Raw genomic sequence first — 14,104 nt, 5'->3', positions numbered from 1 at the left:
GGGAAGAGGGCCGTACTCGGATGTAGTGCAATACCGAGACAACCCGTGGCCAGGGCGAAGCAAGCTTCAATCCCAGGGCCGAAGGCCAAAAATCAGTTTAATATATGAGTTAGGCATTGCCTAACATATCAGATATTAAGCTGATAAGAACAGATTCTTATTCAAAAATGACTAAAATGATGGGACAGTTTACTTAACCTAATGCTATGGGGGTGAGGTGATCAGTCTCACTTATAATGTTTACTAAATATAATACTAAGGGCTGGAAGACAACAATATAACCTAACATGTTTACTGAAAATTTGGATCCATGCAATTTGAAATGTCAAACAGGAGTGGGGCTCTCTCAAGTTCGAGTTCCTAGTGAATCAAGTGCCCGAGTGGCTTACGTGTGTGTGTATATAAAGGGGGGACTTAGAAACAAAAACAACTATAAGAGCAGTGTCTGAATGAAAATAATAAAAGTCGTGTGTGCCTAGTGCACTGCATAAAAGACCTAGTTAGCGCATCACTCGGATGCATTTTGGTCCCAACCAAAGTGAACGCGAAAAATGTCACATGAACCTTGGATGACGTCCGAACAGCAGAGTTTTCTGAATAGCGATCGGTAGCTTCGGGTCATACCAAGGCGTTGAAGGACTTGTTCATTTGGTGGATGCCAGGAGCCCAAGGCACCAATGACGAATGGCAGGACGTGGCAGTCTTTCCCTTGCTGGGTAAAATGATCTTTCAGGATGTCATATTTGTTGATCTTTGCAGCCGCGGCTTCGTCCAGCGCAGTGGCACCATTATCGAAGGGACAAGTGACGTCAATTATAAGTACTTGGTTGTCTTCTTCGATGACTATATCTGGTCGTAGGCGAGAGTTACTGTTGGCAATGGCTCGATCGGTGGTGACTTCCCCGAAACGGATGGCATTGGATAAGCGTTCAACGATTTTGTCATGGCGGGAACGGATGGAAACCATTTCAGGTCGGCAGTGACAGAGGATGTGAGGAAGGGTTTCAACATCTGCGCAATGGCGACAAGTGGGTGACGATCCGGACCATCGAGCTTTCACAGCATTGGTGGGTAGCAGGTTGAGGCGGGCTTTGTGTATAAAGCGCCAGTCTTAAATCTCATGTTGAGGCCAGTGTGAGACCATGTCGATCCGTTGGCATACTGGTCGGTGGCGAGCGATTGGGCGACTTTCCCTTGATCACGGAGATTCATAAGCGTATTGGCAGCCCTCTGTTGGATCAGCCGGTGAAGGAATTGGGATATCGACTTGGAACGAATTTTGGCTGAGTCATCTGCGGTGATCGATGCTGGTTCTGTGTCGGAGAAGTGGAAGGCGATCTTCATACGACGACAGGCATTTCGACAGCGGGTCCATAGGGAGCTGGCAGTGTAATTTATGTTGGCACATCTGTTGGTGGTGGAACCAGAAAGATACTCGGATATTAACGCTGGTGTGGCATTTGAGGAGGTGGCTCTGCTGGTGATGCTGCGGAGCTCGTTCTGGGCGATGGACGAGACCGTGGGATCATCCGAGGAAAGGATTCTGAGTGCCTGAACAATGGCTTGTACGTCATCTTCCTTCGTGGGATCTTGAAACGCTAGTCCACCAGCGTGCTTTGATGCGAAGAAGTAGGACTGTGATGAGCGCTTTGGGAGGTCACATATATTTCGTAAGGACGAGATGAGGACAACTCGGAGAGGTTCAAGCGACTGTTTTGCAGGGTTTCCAGCACGGAGAGCGTAGGTCAGGCAGGGCTCGACAAAGGAGCGGATGGCGTCCAGTTTCTGCCACGGAGCAAGCAGGGATTTGGTGATGGCAGTGATATCGTCAATTAATCGTGGTATAATGGATGGGAGATCATCAATCCGGTGGATTATACCGATGGGGACACCGAGGTAGCGATAGCTTTCTTCACGTGATAGGGCTGGAATGGGGCCATCTTGTACGATGAAGGTGTTGGTTGCAATACGTTGGGCTTGACGGCGCTCGTTGATGAATGAAAGGGACGCACATTTGTTAGGACGGAACTCTAGGCCCAGGGTTGTGGCGCTGGAGGAAGCAACATCGAGAAGCTTTTGCAGCGTAGGTTTGTTTCGGGCAACGATAACCAGGTCGTCGGCATATGCGAGGACGGATATATGGGTGCTGAAGTGGGACACTGTACCGTTCGGTAGAGAGGCGGCCTTGTTCTTAATGGCACGGAGGACTAGTTCAAGGCACAGGTTGAACAGGATCGCGGACATTGGACAACCTTGTTTTACACCAGCATTGAGTGGAATAGGGTCAGTATCACCTTGATGTGTGCGGACGGTGGTGGTGGCATTTGTGTAAGAGTTCATCACAAGGTCGACGAATGATTGTGGGATGCCGAGGTGTAGAAGGGTGGTCTGGATGGTTGTGTGGGGGACACTGCCGAAGGCATTTCTGAGGTCAAGCCAGGCGGTAAACAGGGATCTTTTTACGGCGAGCATCGCCCATCAGGGACTGCAGGATGTAAGTGTGTTCATAGCACCCTTCGGAGGGACGGGCACTCTTTTGTTCTTGGGAGAGGATGCCTTTCTGTATGGCCCAGGTGGATAGTCGACGACCAAGGACGGAGGTGAATAGTTTGTAGATGCATGACATCAGAGCTATGGGTCGGAAGTTGGCGACATCGTTGGGGTCATCTTTCTTATGAATCAGAACCGTTACTGCTTCTTTCCATGGTTGTGGGACATCCTTTTGCTCGAGACAGCGATTAAAGATCAGGGTAAGGATCTTCGCCTGAGGGTCTATTCTTTTCAAATGTCGATATTCGACTCGATCAGAGCCCGGGGAGGTGTTGGCGGCGGATCGAAGTTTCTGCGAGATTTCTTGTTGGGTCATCTCGTCGTATAGAGCTTCGTTGTCGGAGTCAGGGATTGGGAAAGTCTCTTTCAGGGCGGCGGTGAGGGCATCTTGGTTGCAATCTTTGGCAGCGAACACATCTGTGAAGAAGGACTGGGCTTCATCCCGTGAGCCGGTGTAGGTCACATTGTTGGTGGATAGGATCTTTCGGGCTGCGCGTTTCTTCGAGTGGCGGTAGAGGCCTTGGATCTTACGGGCTGCGGTAGGGTTGAAGTTTGCGATTCGTCTGCCGTGAGGGGGGCGACGTGGGTCTTGTGCTTGTGGAGGATTAGTTGCTCGTGCTGGCCGGTTGCGGGAGTTAATTTCGGAAGCAAGTGTGCGACATGAGTCAGCAAACAGTTCACATTGTTCAGAGAAGTCATCCCATGAAAGTGCTGCAGCGAAGGTGGTGGACCAATGGTCATGAAAGTTTTGGATATCCTCGGTGTTCTGAACGTGGTTTTCCATATTGATTTCATCCGGTGAGGTCGGGGGTATTACATCATTAGTTGAGGGTTGTTGGTACGAGGGACGTGGGGGAAGGTTGTTGCGGAGGTGAGGGTTGTGATGGGGTGAAAAGGGTTGGTGATGGATTATTAGGGGACATGGGGTTGTCGGTTGATGGTATCGGGGAGTCGCTGAGGGGTTCAGGGATAGGGAGGCTGTTGGGTCTGGGAGGGGTTTGGGAAGAAAGGTCATCTGAGTCAACATCCTGTAGGGTAGCTCGTAAGCGATCGAGGTTGGTGTTGATATTCTGGAGGGTGTCGGATGGAAGGTGGTTCGTGGTGGGGGTAGGAGGCGGTGAGGGCGAAGTGGGAGATGGCATTGAACTTTTCGAGGGCTTTCGCCGATAGTGTCGAATCAGTTGTCTCACTTCTCTCTCGGGATGGGGACATATTGTGGAGCGACTGTTAACTGGGATGGGGAGAGGGAATTCTGGTGAGGGAGGTCTTGGGGATGAGGTCGAGGATGTAGGGGTGGGTTCAGCACTTGTTGAGGGAGTGTATTTCGAGGAGATTGTGGGGGAGCGTTGTTTTCCAATATCTGCCGGATGAGTTTCCTTGTTGATGCTGGGGTAGCCTTGGCCGGTTGATTTGGGTGGTCATGCGTGTTGATGATACTGGCTACGACTTTGGCTACTTCGGGAGTTTTAGCTGGCGGCGGTGTTTTGAGGGTTCGTTGGGGGGAACCGTCAGGCGTTGAGGAAGCATCGAAGTGTTTTCGCGAGTAATGCGCCGATCCAGCACGGAAAGTGTTGAATGTTTGTTGACACACTGAACATGTGGTAGGTGTCTCGGGGTTTTGTACCTGGTGTACGCGTCGGGCATGTGTCTTGAAGGTCGAAGAATCGCGTTGGGTTTTGTGGCAAATAGGACAGGGAAGGCCGGTGATCGGAAACGGCACAACACACTCTAGTTTCGCCGTTCGCGGGCAAGCCATCTTGTCGGGAAGCTGGCGGCCAAGAGGAGAGCCCAACAACTCCTCAGGACCTTCAGTGGTCCTGGTTCAACTCGCAGAGTCTATGAACTGAGCAAGAGGTTCCCCAGAGTTGAAGATCCTCAAGCCCAGAACATATCCTCTTTGAGAGGAAGGCCAGGAAGCCACTTACCAGCACGCGGGTCTTCTTCTTGCTGCCAAAAACTTGCTTGAAACTTGCTTGGAATTGTTCTTCGGTCGACGATTAAGCTGATAAGAACAGATACTACACTTGATCTCTTTTTGTGAGATCGAATCGGCTACTAGGATCTGCCACGGGCATATGGCGATGCAATGATCCCATACCGATCAGTGCTGATTCACTTGACCTCGTAAGTGCACTGAGGACCAAGATTTGATACGCCACGTGCAAACTCGTTTACATCACAAAGCCCGTGATTGCCCTCTGTCATCCATTGCTATCAGATTAGGCGCATCAGTTGAGTCATCTGCAAATTGTCAGATTCCACTTCCTTTGCTACCTTAACCATCAGCAACTTCCGAGTCCTAAGATCAACACTAGTAACTTGTGGTACCACAAGCACTACACTTGATCTTAGCCAAAAGGCCGAGAAGCGATAACCCGTCTTCGCCTCGCCACCAAGACTTTATTGCGCGTCGGCGAGCCCGCTCGACCCGGTGGCCGCTGCTGGTGTGCGATCGAGCGAGCTGAATCAGTCGCCGGCACGAAGAAGAAGCGAAGCAATGTCGCTGCAGCTCTCGTTATTTCGTGAACGGGTACGATGCGAGGCCGGCGGGCCGCCTCGCGGTCACGCTTTGCTGCTGCCGCCGAGCCATTCATTACTGTCGACAGTTAGGGTTAGGGTTAGGGGAGCTGTTTTTTGCGGTTTTTTTCGGTCATTTGCTTTCACAACAGTTCCGAAAGGTAGTTGGTTAAATAAATCTACGTCGATGTGTTGCCTCGCAAGAGTTGTTTGTGGTGCTGTGGTATGTGCTGATATCCGAGACGTTGTTATATATAGTGTGACGAACCTCTCGACGCTGCGGTAGCGGTGGTAGTATATGTATATGTATGTAGTACCGGCACGCCATCCGTCGATCGGTAGCGAGAGCTAATCAATAGGTGTCGAATTTCAAACGATTTTCCGAGATTCGGTTACACTTAATAACTTGTGACAACCCGGCAGCGGCACCGTTGTTAAAAAATCAAGTTGTTATTAGCTTTCACACGACGCACGCTTCTGAGTTTTAGATTTGTTTTCGATTTTTTTGTTTGAATCATGAATAAGATGTGGTTGACGAAGGGGGAGAAGGGGACGAGCGCGAACGCAGGTCCCCACTACCAGAAATTATACGCTCGAGTTACCCACATTAGGGGTAATCGCAGGAGTCAACCCAGTCGAAGTGCAATGAAAGGGCCTCATCCTGAGAGGACCTCCTAGTTGATCAAGGTGCCTCTCGCGTCAGGTAAGTATGCTTTTGTGGCAGCGCCGTTGACTTATAATTGTGGCGACGAAGCGTTTCGATCGCGGTCGTTAACCGCCGCCGCGTTGCAGTAGTGAATAATATTCATACAGGTACGTACGTTCGCCGTTTCGGTTATCAATGCGGCTGTTCGTAACTGGTTTCCCGATCGATCGAGGAGTCCGGCGACTGCGGCGGTTCGTCTGAAATGATGGAAAGCGGCGTGAGTTGATATGTGAGGTTTAACTGTAGCGAAACAGAATTTTAGAAAGAACAATGCCAATTAAGTTATTGCATTGAATAATAATAATATAGAACCGGTTGAATGACTGAATATGAGATAGATAGCTACTAGATCGGATGCTATAGATGATAAAATTACTTATACCGAGCGAGTTTTCAGTGTTTCGATTCAAATGATTTGATTCTTCCCCCGTTGAGGGGAAGAGGGCCGTACTCGGATGTAGTGCAATACCGAGACAACCCGTGGCCAGGGCGAAGCAAGCTTCAATCCCAGGGCCGAAGGCCAAAAATCAGTTTAATATATGAGTTAGGCATTGCCTAACATATCAGATATTAAGCTGATAAGAACAGATACTACACTTGATCTTATTTTGAGTTGAACGACGATGGGCTTATCGACTCCGACGGTGCAATGGAGCCTGGACCCGTGCAATCGCCGCACCCAAGGGGGCCACTACTTAGTGACGCAGATCGTCAGAGGGTGTGAACCTCTCCCCTATGCCATGATACAACGCGTGAATGGTACGATGAATGACAGTGATGATGGTGAATCACACGATCAACGCGAGCAACCCTGAAAGATCAGTGCAGCTTGTCCGCAAACAAGCTACACTCTAAAAATTCACCGTAAAGGTGGTCACCTGTGCAGTCCAGTCGAACCGAAGTCCAACCGAACCACAGGCCAAAATTAATTGGACAGGACTGTCCACGAGACAGATTACAAGACAATACATCTTCGAGGCCGACGGCAGTACTTTCCCATAAGGCGACCCCCGTGACCACGAAGAACAAAAAATAAAAAATAAAAAATTATTTGATCAAGCTATGAAATTCGATGGAATCAACTGGAGTAATGAAGCCAAATACTTCACCAGCGAGCCATTGTTCAGAAAAATGTTGTGCTAAACAATGACGACGTTGAATTTTCAAAGTGAAGCGAAGGGTGGATTTAACCTTGTCCCGTGAAGCGATAAAGTCAGGATTTATGCGATTGAAACGAAAGGAGTTTCTAGCAAGCCATATTTGATGTCGTATGACTCCTAGGAGACAAGAAAAGACCAATGGGATATGTCTGGAGTCAACATATCCAAGTAGGATCTCACTAGAAGATGGCAATGCAGATAATGGATTATATCGCTTGATGATAGAGTGGTACCAACGTATTAACTTTAGAGCAAAGGGACAGGCTGTAAAGAGGTGAACTAATGTCTCTTCTTTGCCACAATGACAACGAGCGTTGACGTTTATACCGAAACGGATCAAACGGTCAGCAGTTGGAAGGATGCCGTGAGCAATAAGCCATGATGTGTTTCGGACGTTTCTAATAAAACGCCATAGAAGTAAGTTACGCCAAACTGTAGGCCAATCACATGACAGACCCCAGTTGCGATATTTCTCAACACAACGATGTTGTGTGCGTTCGCTCATTGATAGAATGTCATAAACGTATTTGGCAGATAATGATGATAACTTACAAGAATTGTTTTTGCGTCCTTCTATAATAAATTCTCCGTCGACATATTTTCTTGGCAATCTAAACCATGATTCTAATACGGAGCGATAAAAAGTTGGTAAAGCATCCATAGCATACTTAGGTGGAGATGGTAGAGATAAAACCTGAACAACAGTGCGACCCGGAAAGGCTCGACGTAAATACATACGGAAAAAGGTAGCCCATGGCAGGTTCTGGTGTAAGAAATATCTTTTAATCCATAATACGTGTAAAGATGATATTTTCCGTTTGATGTCAACTACGCCGAGTCCCCCTAGGGTAGAACGTTGGGTGACTGAAGCCCGGGCAAGCCATTCTCGTTTTTTCTGCCATATAAAGTTAAAGACTTTTGAATTAATCGCTTTGATAGTATTTGCGGGAACGGTGGAAAAGGATGCTAAATACCAAAAGATGCTTAAGCCTAACATGTTGGAGATCAACGCTCGACCATGGTATGAAAGCTTCCTGGTTTGCCATGTGGAGAAGATGGAATCAAGGCTCTGAATTTTGGAAGTCCAATCTTGTGACTCCAAATTACTCAGTTTGGAACCTAGTACTGTAATGGAGGTACTTGACCAATCTAATGGTATTGGTAAGTCATTTCGGTGTTTCCAGGAACCAAATAGTAAACCATGCGATTTTTTGGTATTAAGCTTGGCTCCAGAGGCCAGTTCGTAGCGATTAAAAAGGGAAAACAAAGCTTGTAAGGCACGGAAAGAACAAACGATAACGGAAGTATCGTCGGCATATTGGCATAATTTAACCTTTTGACTATTTGGCAAAGAATAGCCATCAATAGCAGGATCCTTCCGAATTGCGCATGCAATCGTTTCAGCCACAATGACATATAGCAGTGGAGATAGAGGGCATCCTTGACGAACACCTCTGGAAACGGGAAAGAGAGCGGATTGTTCGCCATTAATGAGGACACTAGAGAATATATTGGTATACAGTAATGCGACCCAACTACGAAAAGAAGGGCCGAAATTCATATTTTCCAAGACACGGGCGAGGTACGACCACTCAACCCGGTCAAAGGCTTTCTCTTGATCTAAGGATATGACTGCTCCTCCAGCATTCCTCACATTTGCATGCGCTACAACATCGTGCAGCAGGCGAACATTCTCGGCACAATTTCTACCAGGAACTCCACAAGATTGGTCGAAATGAATGACCGAGTCAAGAACTCCAAGAAGACGATTTGCGAGGGATTTTGCGACAATCTTATAGTCTACGCATAATAAAGTTATCGGCCTCCAATTTTTCATATCCTCTCGATCTCCTCGTTTGTGCAGAAGAGTGATTACACCAGACCGTTGGCTTATAGAGAGACTTTTTTGTTGAAAACAAAAATTGATGACTTCAACAAAGTCGTCACCAAGAATTGGCCAAAAATGCTTATAAAATTCAGCCGGAAAGCCATCAAGGCCAGGAGACTTGCCAGAGGCCATGCCATCTAAAGCTCGTTTACATTCGGCATTTGTAAGCGGCCCTTCGCACTGTGATTTCTCATCATCAGACAGACGCATATTAATGTTCTTTAGAAAAAAGTCTTGATGTTCGCGATCTAGAGGCTGTGCAGTGAAAAGGAGGGCATAGAATTGAATCCATGCTAGAGCGATGGATTTTGCAGTGGAGACTACAACTCCTGCTAAGTTGCGCACAGAAGAAATAATTCGTCTTCGTGCTCGTTTTTTTTCCAAACGAAAAAAATATGCGGTAGAGGCTTCTCCCTCTTCAGCCCATTGAATGTTGGATCGGATACGGGCACCTCTGGCTCTCTTTAAGTGGGCTTCTTCTAACTCAGATTTTGTGTCAGCAATGTCTGACTTTACATCTTCACCGGCTGCAGCACGGCGATCGAGATGGAATAGAGTTTTCTCTAATGAGGAAATTGCATGTCGATCATTGATAGCTTTTGAACGGGAAAATTTGGCTATGAGGTGACGAAGACGGGATTTACCGGCATCCCACCAAGCACTCATAGAATGGAAGGAAGCCTTATATGTTGCCAAGATGTCCAGAAATCTTGTACTAGCTCATTAAGAGCCGGTCACTTAAATGAGACGTGTTGAATTTCCAGAGACCTCTACCTCGATTGACGCTGGAAGGTATGCCTAGTTCTAGATACACATAAGAATGGTCAGAACGAACGAAAAAAGGGTAAAATATTCTCAAAACCATAGGGAGAAAAAAGGAAGAGAGCCAATACATGTCAAGTCTGGATGCTTGTTGTCCGTTAGGACGACGCCAAGTATACTCATTCTTATTAGGGTGATGAAGTCGCCACACATCATGCAGATCATAAGAGGTCATCAGATCTGTAAGAGTGTCCGACCAATTATATGCCCAAATGGAGGTTGGATTACAACCCAATCGATCTTTGGAAGCATCAACAACCGTATTAAAATCCCCACAAAGAACAATGGGTGTATCTCGATCGAGAATAGTATATAGCGATTCAAAGAAATCAATACCCGGAGCTTTTTTATTTGGACCATACACGTTACAAAGCTGTATTGAAAAATTCTCCTGTTCGAACTCTGCACATATTAACCTGCCAGATTGATCTTTAAAAGAATGGACTATAGAGTAATCAGGTTTGTAAAGAATAGCGACACCTGAGCTACGATTAGCGCCAGGAGAGGATATTGCTTTGTAACCTATTTTGTTAAGACCACTTGAGGTGGCATCAGAAAGCCATTTTGAAAATTCGGCTTCCGAGATTGAATGGGTCTCTTGCAGACAAATAAAGCTGGCCTTACAACAATTGATCCAAGAAAAAAGTGTGTCTCGATGGTCAGAGGTCCGTAGACCCTGGCAGTTCAATGTAATAAAAGATATTTTAGCTGCCATTATAAAAAGCAAAAAAAAGAAGCCATTGTTCATTTCTTCTTTGTGGAACCAACAACTGGAGCAGGTGCCGTTTTTCGTGAACATAGGAAGGAGGCGAGAACGTCAGAACTCTCTTGAGAACTTTTACTTTTTGATCGATTTGTTCGTGGAAGATTAGGGTAAAGGGGGTAAGCTGAGTCTCTACTTCTGAAGGTAATATTTGGGAAGTAGAGGAAGACAGATTTCCTTCATCACCAGCCTCATAAGAGGAATCAAGAGAGCTTGAAGCGTGTTTAGCTGCTTTCAGCTGTGCACGGACGCTTAGTGGAATGCTATCACCATCGCTCTCCTCAACATCATCTACAACCTCTTCAATTTCGTTATTATCAACTTCCTCAGTAGCATCAACGTATTCTTGATCAACCTCATCATCGTAATCATCATCATCCTCATCATCATCATCGTTATCATCATCATCATTATCATCATCATCAGCATCCTCATCATCCTTATCAACATCACTATCATCGTCATCATTATCCTTATCATCATCAACTCGCTCATTATTTCGATCATCCTTAGTGTTGTTATCATTGGTTTCAAGCTGAGTGTTGATAGGTAAATCATTTTCGACACCAACTTCCATATTATTGTTTTCCATCTGAGCAGCCTCATCTTCTAATGTCGAGAAGAGATTCGGCGAGGTCAAGTCAGAAAGGGGTTTTCCACGTTTGCCATCGTGTGTGAAGCAGAACCTGCTGATGACTCGTCATCAGATCGAGTGCGTTTTTTTGAACGGTTAAGCTTCACGGGTTGGAAAGGAACATCATCATGCTCCATAACACTGTCATTACAACAGCTGCAAAGGTCTTACTAGCAGTTGCTGTTGTGGTAGTGTTATCCGTTACAACGGCTGCAGAGGTCTTAGGAGCAGCTGCTTTCGTTGTAGTATTTTGTGTTATAACAGCTGCAGAGGTCTTAGGAGCAACTGTTGTCGAGGTAGTTTCAGTTGGGAGGGAAGCGTTTGAATTATCAACCTCAGGAGGATCAATTATTTCAATTGCCGGTTCGTCCTGAATAACGGGATGTCTTGCTGGACAATCCTTAACAGCATGACCAGTTTATGACAATAAAAACATGTTTGAACCTGACCAACATGAAAAACATTACACCAGTGCCCTGCTATGTGCACTCGTGATGGTATTGACTGACGTATTTCCATCAAAACGTTTCGTACGCCAGTATAAACGTTATAAAGGGTATCCATCTTCACATGAAGAATGGTACCATAGGGGCGTAAGGCCTCCCGAATGGCATCATCCGGGATACCATAGCTCAATCGAGTAACATTTACCCATTTGGCTGTTTACACCGCTTGAATGTTAAAGGCTTTCCCCGAAAGGTCAAGCCAGAGTGAGAGAATTCCTCACATGCAACCTCCGAGCGACAAGTCACTCGAACAAGACGCGACGATAGGAGAACACATGCTTCACAAAGACGCGAGAAATTGTCTTTCAGTTGCTCTCGGAATTCCGTCATTACACTCTTGACGGTAATTCTCACTTCACCCGCATCAGCAGGCAAGCCAACATCAACTGTTCGATTCGCAAAAGGAATCTTCATGGTTTGAAACAAAACAAAAACAAAGAGAAGAAAAGGGGTCCAGCAGAGCCTAAACCTCTGCCCCCCGAGAAAATATAGAAAAGGGGTCCAGCAGAGACCAATGCTCTGCCCCCTGAGAAAATATATAAAAGGGGAACAGCAGAGACTAAACCTCTGCCCCCTGTGAAAATGTAGAAAATATAGAAAATATATAAAAGGGACCAGCAGAGACTAAACCTCTGCTCCCTCAGAAAATGTAGAAAATATAGAAAATATAGAAAATATATAAAAGGGACCAGCAGAGACTAAACCTCTGCCCCCTGAGAAATATATAAAGGGGACCAGCAGAGACGAAACCTCTGCCCCCCGAGAAGGTATAGAAAAGGGGTCCTGCAGAGACCAAAGCTCTGCACCCCAAAGAAAGAAGGAGTACAAATAAGGAGTCCAGCAAAGGAAGTCCTTTGCCCTCCAAATACTCAGAAAGAAGAGTAAAAAAAAAAAAAAAAAAAAAAAAATTTAACCTACAGGAAGTCCAGCAAGGCTAGCCCTTGCCCTTCCTGATAAATCTCAAAAAACAATTTAGGGCACCAGCCCGAACACCAGCCAACAACACGAGCCACGAGACGCGAACCACGAGACACGAGACGCGAACCACGAGACACGAGCCACGACACGCGAACCACGAGACACAAGCCACGAGACGCGAGCAACCAACGAGACACCAGGGCTCCCAAGAGCCGACTGGCCCCAAGGCCACGACACCACCAAGCCAACCAGGAGGGAGACCAGCAGCGGAGGCAGGAGACCAGCCAGAGACCAGAGACACCAGAGCCAAGACCTCCTCTTCTTTGCTTCCTCTTCTGTGCTTCCTCTTCTTAGCTTCCTCTTCTTTGCGTCTACTTGCAATCGAGATTTCGGAATTCTTCTCTTAGCCAAAAGGCCGAGAAGCGATAACCCGTCTTCGCCTCGCCACCAAGACTTTATTGCGCGTCGGCGAGCCCGCTCGACCCGGTGGCCGCTGCTGGTGTGCGATCGAGCGAGCTGAATCAGTCGCCGGCACGAAGAAGAAGCGAAGCAATGTCGCTGCAGCTCTCGTTATTTCGTGAACGGGTACGATGCGAGGCCGGCGGGCCGCCTACGCTTGCCGAGACGTCCTCGCGGTCACGCTTTGCTGCTGCCGCCGAGCCATTCATTACTGTCGACAGTTAGGGTTAGGGTTAGGGAGCTGTTTTTTGCGGTTTTTTTCGGTCATTTGCTTTCACAACAGTTCCGAAGGTAGTTGGTTAAATAATCTACGTCGATGTGTTGCCTCGCAAGAGTTGTTTGTGGTGCTGTGGTATGTGCTGATATCCGAGACGTTGTTATATATAGTGTGACGAACCTCTCGACGCTGCGGTAGCGGTGGTAGTATATGTATATGTATGTAGTACCGGCACGCCATCCGTCGATCGGTAGCGAGAGCTAATCAATAGGTGTCGAATTTCAAACGATTTTCCGAGATTCGGTTACACTTAATAACTTGTGACAACCCGGCGGCGGCACCGTTGTTAAAAAATCAAGTTGTTATTAGCTTTCACACGACGCACGCTTCTGAGTTTTGATTTGTTTTTCGATTTTTTTGTTTGAATCATGAATAAGATGTGGTTGACGAAGGGGGAGAAGGGGACGAGCGCGAACGCAGGTCCCCACTACCAGAAATTATACGCTCGAGTTACCCACATTAGGGGTAATCGCAGGAGTCAACCCAGTCGAAGTGCAATGAAAGGGCCTCATCCTGAGAGGACCTCCTAGTTGATCAAGGTGCCTCTCGCGTCAGGTAAGTATGCTTTTGTGGCAGCGCCGTTGACTTATAATGTGGCGACGAAGCGTTTCGATCGCGGTCGTTAACCGCCGCCGCGTTGCAGTAGTGAATAATATTCATACAGGTACGTACGTTCGCCGTTTCGGTTATCAATGCGGCTGTTCGTAACTGGTTTTCCCGATCGATCGAGGAGTCCGGCGACTGCGGCGGTTCGTCTGAAATGATGGAAAGCGGCGTGAGTTGATATGTGAGGTTTAACTGTAGCGAAACAGAATTTTAGAAAGAACAATGCCAATTAAGTTATTGCATTGAATAATAATAATATAGAACCGGTTGAATGACTGAATATGAGATAGATAGCTAC

At 46.9% G+C, this 14,104-nt stretch overlaps 3 non-coding genes and 1 pseudogene across 3 annotated transcripts; all 4 read right to left on the bottom strand.

Moving 5' to 3' along the window:
* LOC114541292 lies at nt 1-181 on the bottom strand (annotated as a pseudogene).
* A 5,433-nt stretch (nt 182-5,614) lies between these two features.
* Nucleotides 5,615-5,778, bottom strand: LOC114541260. The gene has a single exon (XR_003689212.1). It is a non-coding gene; the product is annotated as a U1 spliceosomal RNA (small nuclear RNA).
* A 430-nt stretch (nt 5,779-6,208) lies between these two features.
* Nucleotides 6,209-6,391, bottom strand: LOC114541284. The gene has a single exon (XR_003689235.1). It is a non-coding gene; the product is annotated as a U2 spliceosomal RNA (small nuclear RNA).
* Nucleotides 6,392-13,599: 7,208 nt separating this feature from the next.
* Nucleotides 13,600-13,763, bottom strand: LOC114541259. The gene has a single exon (XR_003689211.1). It is a non-coding gene; the product is annotated as a U1 spliceosomal RNA (small nuclear RNA).
* Between the last annotated feature and the right edge of the window lie 341 nt (nt 13,764-14,104).

This window comes from Dendronephthya gigantea, unplaced genomic scaffold (genome assembly GCF_004324835.1).
Source record: "Dendronephthya gigantea isolate DGI-Jeju-01 unplaced genomic scaffold, DenGig_1.0 000278F, whole genome shotgun sequence".
Classification (NCBI taxonomy): Eukaryota; Metazoa; Cnidaria; class Anthozoa; order Malacalcyonacea; family Nephtheidae; genus Dendronephthya; species Dendronephthya gigantea.
Note: the sequence above shows the minus strand (reverse complement) of the source record. Positions and strands in the feature narration are given on the sequence as shown.